This window comes from Sciurus vulgaris (genome assembly GCF_902686455.1).
Source record: "Sciurus vulgaris genome assembly, chromosome: 1".
In the NCBI taxonomy this organism is placed as follows: domain Eukaryota; kingdom Metazoa; phylum Chordata; class Mammalia; order Rodentia; family Sciuridae; genus Sciurus; species Sciurus vulgaris.
In genome coordinates, this window is record NC_136461.1 from 35973710 (window position 1) to 35984610 (window position 10901).

A 10901-nucleotide genomic window follows, 5' to 3' on the forward strand; every position below is an offset into this window, starting at 1 on the left:
CTTCTTATAAAATAACTACTACTCATTCTTCAAGGCCCAGGGCAATTCCAGAAAGCATTCCTGCAAATTGCAGAAGCACCCTTCACATTGTTTCTAATACACTCAGTATTTCATAGAGACCTCAGAATTCCATTATAACACAGCAGGCTGTAAACAGGCATATGTGGCCTTCCCACCAGGCCATAAGCTCCTTAAAGGCAGGGGTATCTTTTTTACCTCATATTTCCAGTGTTTAACATAGTATCTGACACCAAAGGGCTCTAGTGAATCTGAATAAACTACATCATCCTCATAGTATCTCCTTATTGTTCCTTAGAGACATTAACACTTTGGGTAGTCCTGCCTATTGTGCTTTTTATTCCCAAATCTCTTGGGCCCAGTGAAATAGGTTATTCTCTCTCCTGCTGCAACCACCGCACTTCCAGGGATGGCCTTGAACACCTTTGAACTTCTCTTTGTTTTTAGTCTTGCCATTTGGTCCCTTCCCTTCTTGTTATCTATAGTAGGGGCTGGCTTTTTTTTTTTTTTTTTTTTTTTTCCTACGAAGGGCCAGACAGTAAATATTTTATGTTGTGTATCATGTGATCTTTATCACAACTGCTCAGTCTTGTCTTTGCAGAGGAAAAGCAGTCAGAGATTGTATGTAAATGAATGACTATGGTCATATGTTAATAAAACTTTATGAATACTGAACTCTGAGTTTCATATACTTTCCTTGTGTTACAAAATTTTCATTTATTGCCCCCAGCCACTTAAAAATGTAAAAAAAAACATCCTTAGCTGACAGTTCATACAAAAACAGGGGGCAAGCCAGCTGTGGACTGTGGGTCATAATTTGCCAACAACTGGTCTACAATGAAAAAAACAAAAATGAAACTCAGAACTCCTTTATAAACTTTGTATTATTCTGCCATTTGGAGCCACACTAGAGCTGAGGTAGTAAAAGCACATGGGCTTTCAAGTATTAGGTCCTGGATTCTAATTCTGGCCCTACCATCTACTACCAAGGTAGTCTTGGACTTCAATGTCATCATCTATAAAATAGAAGCAATAATACACCTGTTGTGAGGATTAAATGAATTTGTGTATATTAAGCCTGCAGCACCAATGCCTGGCATCTAGGAGACACTCAGTAACCTGTAACTCTTATTCTAGCTTGTGATAAGACTTTTGCAGATCAACTGTGGCTCTAGAAAGCAACCCTGCCACTCTATAAACCACACCTGGGGAGAAGGAGGTAACAAAGTGATAGCCAAGCACAGAGAGACAGAAATTGGTTGTTTTCAGACATATGCTGAAGATTCTAAGGGCCCAGTAAGTCCTGACTCCTCTGCCACCATTCCTAATTCTCTTGGGTCACTTTTCCTCCTTAGCAAGAACTTCTGACTTACACAGTGCTTAACCCCTCTTAGCAAGCTTCACCAAATACCGAGGTGAGCCCTGGAACCTTTCTTCATTCCTGCCTCTCTTCCTACTTTGGTCTGGGGAAGTCAGACCAAACCCACACATATTGACCTGCAGTTAGGTCTTAAATAGGCTGGCTGTACCTGGATGGGCACCCAATTCTCTCTCCATTCTTCATGAACTTCCTGTTGGACTGAAAATGGATTTTCTCCAGAGCTCAAGAACTAGACTTGCTATGGGAGTCTTAGAGACAAAACCCCCAAAGTATACAAACAAGGCATTATCACATTACTTTTAAGACAGAAAACATCAATGGGGCACAGAAAAGACTAAGGCTTATGGTATTTTCAGTCTTGCTTCAAAACTTCTAATGGGTGCCACTGCCTCTGGAATACAGGAGCTCCACTGTGGCTTCCCCAGTGTTACTCAGACCAGCCCTCCCGAGTCCTACTTTCCTTGCTCCTCTGGAAGTCTCCACCTACAGTCCAGCTAAAGGGGTTGCTTCTTATTACCCTAAACAATTTCCAGCCTCCTATCCCTGTACATAATTTGATCACAGTATTTAAAATGCTTTATTACACATCCTCCCCCTGGACTGAGATAAGGAGAGGGCAGAGATTATGTCCAAGTCACCTCAGGGTTTCCTATGCCTTAGCAGAGGGCCTGGCATGGGGCAAATACTTAGAAATGTTAATGAATGAATGAAACTTCTGAAGTTATTCTCTTCTTAAACTGTTTTTGACTTTTATTAGCAGACTAGCACATTCTGGGTCAGTGCCAAGAAGTAGAAAAACCAAAGAGAAAGAAAAGAAGCATAACCAATGTGATCCAAGGGATGGAAAATAGGTTTTACGGGTGATGTGAAAGCAGCCCAGGCTGTTTAGCCTGGAGAAGAGACGATGAGGCCTAACTGGATTCTAGCTTTAAGTACAGAAAAGGTTCTCATGAGAAAAATCTTGATCTTCTCTTCCCTTTATAATCGAAAGAAACTTCTCCATATTCATGGAAAAGCAAACAATAAGAACTAGCTTAAGATAAGGCCAGAGGGGTTTAAGCTGGAGAAAAGAACCAGATTAGGCATGATTTTTCCAGAGATACTGCATTGTTGTAGTTCTTTCTGGCAAGTGAACTGATGGGGTCTTGCTTAGCACTTTTGCTGAAAGCTGTGCAAAAAGAAATGAAAACGCTGTCTGGTCCTATTTACTATGGAGAGAGGTGGGAGAAAACCCAAGTCAGGTGAGATTTTCTAAAAAGCTACTGACTTTGTTTTTCAGTACTGGGGTTTGACCCTGAGGTGCTTTACACTGAGCTATATCCCAGTCCTTTTAATTTTATTTTTTATTTTGAGACAGGGTCTCACTAAGTGACCAAGGCTAGAAACTTGCAACCCTTTTGCCTCAGCCTCCAGATCACACACAGCAAGCCACACTTTTCATTGACCCTTTTCCTACAGGCACTTCGTGTTGTGTCATGATTTGTAACTCTGTGACAGAACAATACAAAATTTCCAAGTTTCCTAACAGAGCACTGGAAAGAGAGAAGGCAGTGACGTCAGAGTAAGATGGTGGGGGAAATGGCCCTAATAAATATACTTTCTATAAACACAGTGCTGAAATTGGCCTTGATATAATTTGAATTATTATTATTAAAGTTAACATTCATTTAGCACCTACTACAGGTAGTATTCATATCCCCATTTTACAGATGAAGAAACAGACTTGGCAAAGTTAAATAACTTGCCAGTCATACAGTTGGACAGTTACAGAGGCAGGATGCAAACCTGGGCAGTCCAACTCTAGAGTCTATATCCTACTTATTGTCTTCCAATAGGAACGAGAGGCTGGACCTTGAACCTTAGGATGTTGAATTCAGGTTCACATTCTCAGTCACTCCCTTAATCTTCCCCAAATCAGGAAGGGCAAAGCAGTACATGACAGTAGCAGGAGACAAGGCCTCAGGAGTGAAATCCAATCCCCCCTATTACAGAGAAGGAAGCTGAGACTGAGGATTCAGATGAGCAGGCCAGGGCTTGAATGCCAGTCTCCTTTCCAGTGTAGTGCTCTTTCCTCCATTACAGATTCTTGTTGAACTTAATGGTGAGGAAATGAAGCAACAGAACATGTCATATGAGTTGCTTCCCTAGAAGACTTCTGGAACAAACTGCCAACTGCACATCAGAACCCTTGCCTAAAATACAAGGGTGCCCTTAGCTTCTCTAAACTCATTTTAAGATTCCACTAGTTAAGGATGACAGTGCACTGATTTATGGTACTGCAGGAGTTGCCAAAATGCTCATGTATTAACCCAATCAAGCAGACCTAGACCAGGCAGCTTCCAAACTGTGGCTCACGGTTTAAGTCTCCTCACTGATGTCCCCATTCTGGGTTCTTTGCTCCAGTCAGCCCCTGTTTCATAGTCAGAGTAAACAGCCCAAGTCATGGTACCCAGAGCCCTGCAGCAAAAGGGAAAGATGGTCAGCCTTTGAATCTAACCCTCCTAGGTCAGAACCAAGCTATGCCACTTACTAGCTACTTGACCTTGGGGAAATCACTTTAATCTTCCTGAGGTCTGGTTTTTTCATCTTTAAATTGAGGATATTGCAGGGATTGTGAGGATTAAATAAATTACAAAGTGTAAAGCATGTGGCACACTGCAAACCACAAAGCAGACACTGATAAATGTCAGTGTTCTTCCCACCCCTATCTACATTTTGTCCATAATCCACCATTTCAGCTTATTTTCCCTCCTCACCAGCACACCTTCTTTCCCCTGGCACACATAAACACGCTGTGCATCTCTACCTCTAGACCATCCCTCAAGCTGTGGCTTCTCCCACCCAGCAGAAATTCCCCACCTTCAGGAATCCTCTGGTCATGACGGGATTGATTTTTTCCTTTGCTCAAACTCCCACTTTGTTTACATTCCTTACTACATTTACCATAGTCAGTCTGATTTCAGTTATTTATGTATTTATCTATCTTCCCAATGACACTGGAGGGAGAAGGCTTGGAGAAGACAATTGCTTACAAAAGGCAGGAAATGTGTTATTGTCCTCTGTGTATATTTCTCAATAGGAGGGGTTTGTACATGGCAAGAGCACAATATGTTCTTGTTGAATTGAATCTCTCCACCCTAGACCAGGAAGCTATATAGAAAGATCCAGGACTGAGTTTTTTCTAAAACAAAGAATTTACTGCCTAACTAAATAAATAGGCAATTTAAAAAATTTATTCATTTATCAAGTGTTTACTACGTGCCTCAATACTACACATTGATGCTTAAACATATTCCTAAATTAAGATTCACTAGTACTCATGTGGATTTGCTTTATTCCTTTCTCCATTTCCCCTACCCGCTTGGTACTGGGAATTGAACCCAGGGTCTTACACATGCTAGGTAAGTGCTCTACCACTGAGCTACATCCTCAGCCCCTTTTTTGTTTATTTTGAGACAGCATCTTGTTATGTTGCCCAGGCTAGCCGTGAACTTGGATCCTCCTTCTTCAGCTTCCTGAGTAGCTGGGATGACAGACTTGTGCCACCAAGTCTGGCCTTTTGTCTATTCTTCCAACATACTCTGGATTCCTCTTGAGATATCTTTTCAGCATGCTGGCAGGATGTCTTTTACTCCCAGAGGAAGGCAGATCTAGGAGCAAGTTCTTTGGAGAACTGTTCTACTCCACTGGGTAGGAGATGACTGCCATTAAAACCATACTAAACACCAAAGTTGTGGGATTAGAAAACAGATTTGAGTGATTTCTATCTGCCTCAGTTTCCAAGTCTATAAAATTGTTTAAAGTACTAAAAACAGTGTCCAGCACATAGTGAGCACTCAATAAATGTTAGATATTATAGTAATAATGTACAACTGGGTGTGGTGGTACATGCCTATAATACCAGCTGAGGTAGGAAGATCACTTAAATTCAGGAATTTGAGGCCAGCCTGGGCAACAAAGAGAGATTTCATCTCAAAACATTAAAATAAATAAATCTTAAAGATTATTTTAAAAAGCTTCAATATAGTAAAGTAAATTAGAAAAAAAAAAAAAAAAAAAGGTCATTTCACTTCTACAACTATCTCTACCCCTTGATTTCTTGTGTAATTCCAATCAAGTCCTTTCCCATCTTTGGGCATTTCCCCATCTGTAAAATGGAAGTGGTAGAACCAGATGGTTCCCAAGCTCCTTCGACCTTTAATGATGTATATTTTTTTGTTTTTGTCATTTTATATATATTTTAGATGTTGACAGACCTTTATTCTATTCATTTATTTATATGTGGTACTGAGAATCAAACCCAGTGTCTCACACATGCTAGGCAAGCACTCTACCACTGAGCCACAACCCCAGCTCCATATTTTTTAGGATCAACAAAGAACCTTTGGTTCCATATGCTCAGGCTGTTGGCAAGGAAAAATGGAATTGTAGTTGCTGGTCCCCAGATGGGAGAGAATGCTGTTTACCAAGGCCAACGGCAGAGCAACTGATTAGTCAGTCACCTGTGAGTTTTCCCCTGCATGAACTATAGCAACAACTCTTTGGGTCCCTGAACAGAGCATGACCTCCCTCCCAACAAAACTCACAGCAAAGGCAAGCCAAGAGCCAGAAAAAACAGCAGCAATGGCTCATCCAGAATCTCTGTACTTTCAGGCCTTTGATGCCTGTAACTGGGGCATCATCAATCTAAACTAGGGCCCTCCTTAGCCACAAAGAGAAGGAAAACACAAATCCCCTTCTGAACCTGAAAGCTCATAAAACAAATACCAAAGCGAGTAAGTAGGAAATGTCACTGACTCATTTAACCACAAACATTGCGGAGGCCTACTATGTGCCAGCCCTGAACCAGGTAGAGAAGGAATGAAACAGACACAGTCCTTTGTCTGTATGGAGTGACATACCCAAGGCAGACTGTGATGAGAACTCAATCAGAAATTCAGTCTCTGCTACAGAAGACAGGACTAGGAGCAAAAGGCTAAGAAGTTTCATTAAGGGGGTCACATGAGACATTGATCTTGAAAGATGAGAAGGAGCAGGGAATGCAAGCAAAGGTTGGAGCAGGAACATACAGGGAGTGTTTGAGAAACAGACTAGTTTATTTTGACTGGGCAAAGGGTACAGGTTTGGGGAAACAGAAACAGGGCATAAAAGAGGTTTGGGAACAGATTTTGGAGAGTCTTGTTTATGAGACTGAACAGTCTAAACGGTATAGTGACAGTGAAGTCCGCAAAGGTTTCTGAGCAGAGATATAATACAATCAGAACAGTGTCTTAGGAAGATCATATGGGCACCCATGAAGAAGATGCTACTGAATTATTATGGGACCACATAACAGGAGGACACACACTTTCTAAGCATGTGCTGCAATCTAACAGCTCCTATTTACAGATACTTCTCTCCCCAATGGTTGTTTCTTCATGCAATCTGAGTTGACAAGTCCCACAACGATCAAAATCTGCTAATGCACTAAAGTAACAGGATTCCCACACAAAGTCAAGAGCCCAGCTAGTCCTCTGGATTACAGAAAGAGAAAGTTGAGGTGGAAACAGGGAAGGGTGGAAGGTAGAGAGAGTGTACCAAAGTCTCCAGCTGTCTCAGTTCCATATAAAAACCCAACCCTGGTCTCCTCTTCACATTGCTCCCAGTCTAGCCCTCTTTAGAGGGGCTGAAGCTAAGGATAGCTGGCTGAAAGCATCTGGCTATGGATGGGGATCCAGTGACACACTATACACCAACTGCCCAGCAGACACTTGGCACATGGGCAGTGGTCAATAAGCATTAGTTCTTTCCCCATCCTGCAAGGTCAGTTATACCTGTAAATGCCACTGAGGCTTCAAAGCTCAGGTCTTATCAACTCTTCCTCCAGAGCCTCTCTAAAGTACTCCAGACCAAAATGGCCTAGTATACAGGAATCATATTCAGTACCGATTGCCTGACAAGTGCTATACTAGAAGACTTACATATAATTCTATTCAACATTCACAATGGCCTTATTATGCCCATTTTATAGAAGAGAAACAAGCTCTGAGAAGGGAAATGACTGGTCCAAGGACACATATCTAGGAAGTGGCAAAGGTGAGATCTGAACCCAGGTCTGCCTGATCCCAAAGTCAAGCACTTTCAACAACACTTCATTTCTGTCATCTGCAAATGGCCTCTGATCTTCCACTGACAGTCAGTCCTACAGATAGCCTGGAAGTTCTCTAAGGAGAGATACTGTACCTGTCACGACTACCTCTCCCCACTGGACAATCGTCTGCACATGGCAAGGCTTTTAAATATGGTATTGTGAAATAAATGAAAACAGTTAAATTTAAAACAATGTAGTGAGCACAGTTCATAAATTTCTCATATGCAAAACTATTCGTGATGTTGGACTGTCTGAGCCCTGAGCCGTGCCATAATCTTGCTCCTGATCCCTGGTTAGGACTGAGGCTAATACGGGTCATAGGTTGAGCTCCAGTCCTCAGACACCGACAGTGATCTGACCTGTCACAACCCAAATCCCGAGAGACCGTAGGCACAGGCAAGCCCAGATAGGACACAAACTGCGCCTTGATCTCGGCATAGACGCAGCCCCGACAGGTCATAAATGAAGCCCTGAGTATAGTCCTAAAAGAGCGTCCCCTTCGCCTGTCCTTTCGCAGCAGAATCGGGTCGTGACCTCGAGCTGCTCTGAGGTCCTGACTGCCTCCTCCCTCCCAGAAACACGGACTCACTCCAGACTCCCGCCCCGTGTTGCTCCGAGGGACATCTCGCTGTCTCGTTTTTACCTTAGCTGACCACGGCGGGAGCGGTGACGCGCACCCCCACCTGCAGGTCTCTCTGTCGAGAACACGGAAGAGGCGGTGCTAGACTCGGGGGGGAGGGCCCCAGCAAAGAGGGGCGTGAGGGGGCGGTGCCGCGCCTGCGCCCTAATGGCCACAGGGAGTGGGGAACCTGAGTTTCTGCGCATGCGTGTCAGCAGAAGGGCGGGGAGCTCTCTGGCTAGTGGGTGGGGCTTAGCTCGTTTCCATGCTTTCTTTTCCGAGTCTCAGCATCCGGAAGCCACTGAAGCGCCAGGAGTGAGGAGACCTGGCGGCTGCAGGTGTAATCAATATTTACTGAACTCTTTGCATGCCTGGAAGAAATTTTTAAACGCCTTTTTTATATGAAGAAATACTGCTGCTCTTTTCTAAAAAGGGCTAATTCTGTAATATTTCTTTAAAGGTATGGATGCCGAGAATTTCATTTGAGTGTTCGAGTAGAACATTACCTCCATTAGTTAAAAAAACAAAAACAGGGGCTGGGGTTGTGACTCAGTGGTAGAGCGCATGCCTAGTACATGTGAGGCACTGGGTTCGATCCTCAGCACCATATAAATAAATAAATAAGAAAATAAAATAAAGGTATTGTGTCCATCTACAACTAAAAAATAAATTTTTTAAAACCCCCCAATTTTTTTTTTTACAAGTTTGTTACTTGTAGAAAAACAACTGTAAATGAACTAATACCTCAACCAGACTCACCAGGACACTTCATCAGGCTGTAGGTGCCATGAGAGGACAGTGGTTACTTGAATTTAATTCAGGTTCTGATGCTTAGTGTTTCCTTCTTTGTAAGATGGAAGTAAAGGTCCCGTCCCTGCCCTCCTCATCTTGTGGTGAGGGTCTGGTGAGCCATGCTACTTAAAGAGCTTCTTGGACTTCCCATCATTCACCCCACAAACGTTTGTTCCCTTTCTCCTTTTTTGGGCTTTCTTCTCACATGTATGATGGAAGGAGGTGGGGGACATTAGGGAACATTAAGGACTTTGTCCCAATCTGGGTGAAAGCTGGGGAGGTAGAGTCTTCTTCCAAGCTTCTGTATTTGTTCCTGCCAGAATCCCTCAGTCCAAACTGAAAGCTCCTGTGTATCCCAGCCTCTCTCTACTGTCACTTTCTAGGCCTACCACCAAAACTTCAAGTCCTCAGAGGCCTTGCTGGTCTGTTCCCCTTACTATCTTAATAACCAGTTGGGCCAGAGTCACTCTGGCCTGTTGTGAGCCACATTCTCAAAGTTGCTATGCCCCCACATGGCAAACAAGTTTAGTTAACACTGGATGAGGGTGCTGGGGGGGCTCAGAGGAAGGGGGGGCCCTCCAAAGCAGGTGGAATTCCAGCCATTTCTGTGGTTCATTCCACCACATATTCAACAGCTCCCTGCATAGAGTGGCAGCAGTGAGCTTAAAAGAGGCTGTAGTGTTCATAGAAGCCAAGGTTGGTGGGTCATCCTCAACAGTGGGATGCTGTACCTCAGGGTGAAGAGGATAGCTTATTCCCTTGTTCTCTGATCCAAGGATTGTTATAGATCTTGAGCCAACAGGAAAACAAAGTCCAACCTGGCTTCCCAACCAAGCTGCTATTCTACCTCTAATGCTTTGCTTCTCCTAAGTCCCTCTCCTGCTAGGTTTTGCCCTATTGCCGGAGAGGCTATTTTCTCACATCACTGAGACCTCAGTTCTCTCTTCCTTTCTCTCTTCTGAAAGCATCCCTCTCTGAATCTCTCAAAGCAATTTTTATGTCGGCTTCTTGGTATAGTAACAGACATTTCCATGTATGGGCAAACCTTGGGCCACACAGTTCTGAGATAAATCTACCCTGTATTTCAAAATGACCATGAACCCAGTACATTAACTTTCTAACAGCCTGATATGTCCAATGATTGAGGAGGCAGTGAGCAATCTGACATAGGGGGTGTGCAGCTAGAACCCTCTTAGAATGCTGCACTAAGGACCTCCTCCGGTGCACCAGAAGAAGGAGCAGAAGAATAAAGGGACTTTCAGATCCTGACGCAGTGAAAGGATGGAGGGATGTTGGGGTCTTGGAGGGAAGCCAGGCAGCTAGCTAAAGACAAACTTGACTGAACAAACTATTATATGTCAAGCACTCAAAACGGTACCTGCAACATCATTATCTATGATGATGATGATGATGATGATGATGATGAAGGATTCATAGACTAATGAAGGTGCTAAGAGATTAATCAGTCCTTCACTTCTACTTCTGATAATGAAATAGCTGAGAAATATAGGTCTAAAAGGGAAGTACTTACATGGGACTTTGAGGGCTGGGTGGGACTGGAACCCAGGTCTCTACTTCCAAGCTCCTGTATAAAGCCAGGTTGGCTCTTTTGAATGTAGAAGGGGAGCTCTAGGTGGGCCTTTGCTGACCCGATAAAACCAGCTAAATGGATAAGATGATTAACAACAACAAAAAGAACCAAGCTGTTTTTCAACTCTTATCTGGAAAGATTGTGGGTTAAGGTCAGTGGAATAAGAAGACATGAGCCAAGAGATTCAGATGTCTTCTGGGGAATAAGCTCAGGAGTTAGCCCCACGTCCTACCTCCACCATTTTGAGATCCAGCCAACAACAAACGTCTTCCTTCTGAAAATGGCCTCCTTTCCTATAATTAGGGCTGGAACTTTATTTCCACTCTGTTAGTTTCTCTAACCCCCAGCTGAAGGGGTGAGGTCTTAGAAT

General features: G+C 43.3%; 1 protein-coding gene across 4 annotated transcripts in view; it reads right to left on the bottom strand.

Annotated features, from left to right (window-relative positions):
* MKNK1 (MAPK interacting serine/threonine kinase 1) overlaps positions 1-8290 on the bottom strand; it is a 40222-nt gene extending 31932 nt beyond the window's left edge. For 3 of the 4 annotated variants that reach the window (XM_079138825.1, XM_079138823.1, XM_079138826.1), the window contains exon 1: positions 8173-8290. The gene's annotated coding sequence lies outside the window, so the exon portion shown is untranslated. The remainder of the gene's footprint in view (positions 1-8172) is intronic. The other variant, XM_079138824.1, reaches the window with a different exon arrangement.
* Positions 8291-10901: the final 2611 nt, after the last annotated feature.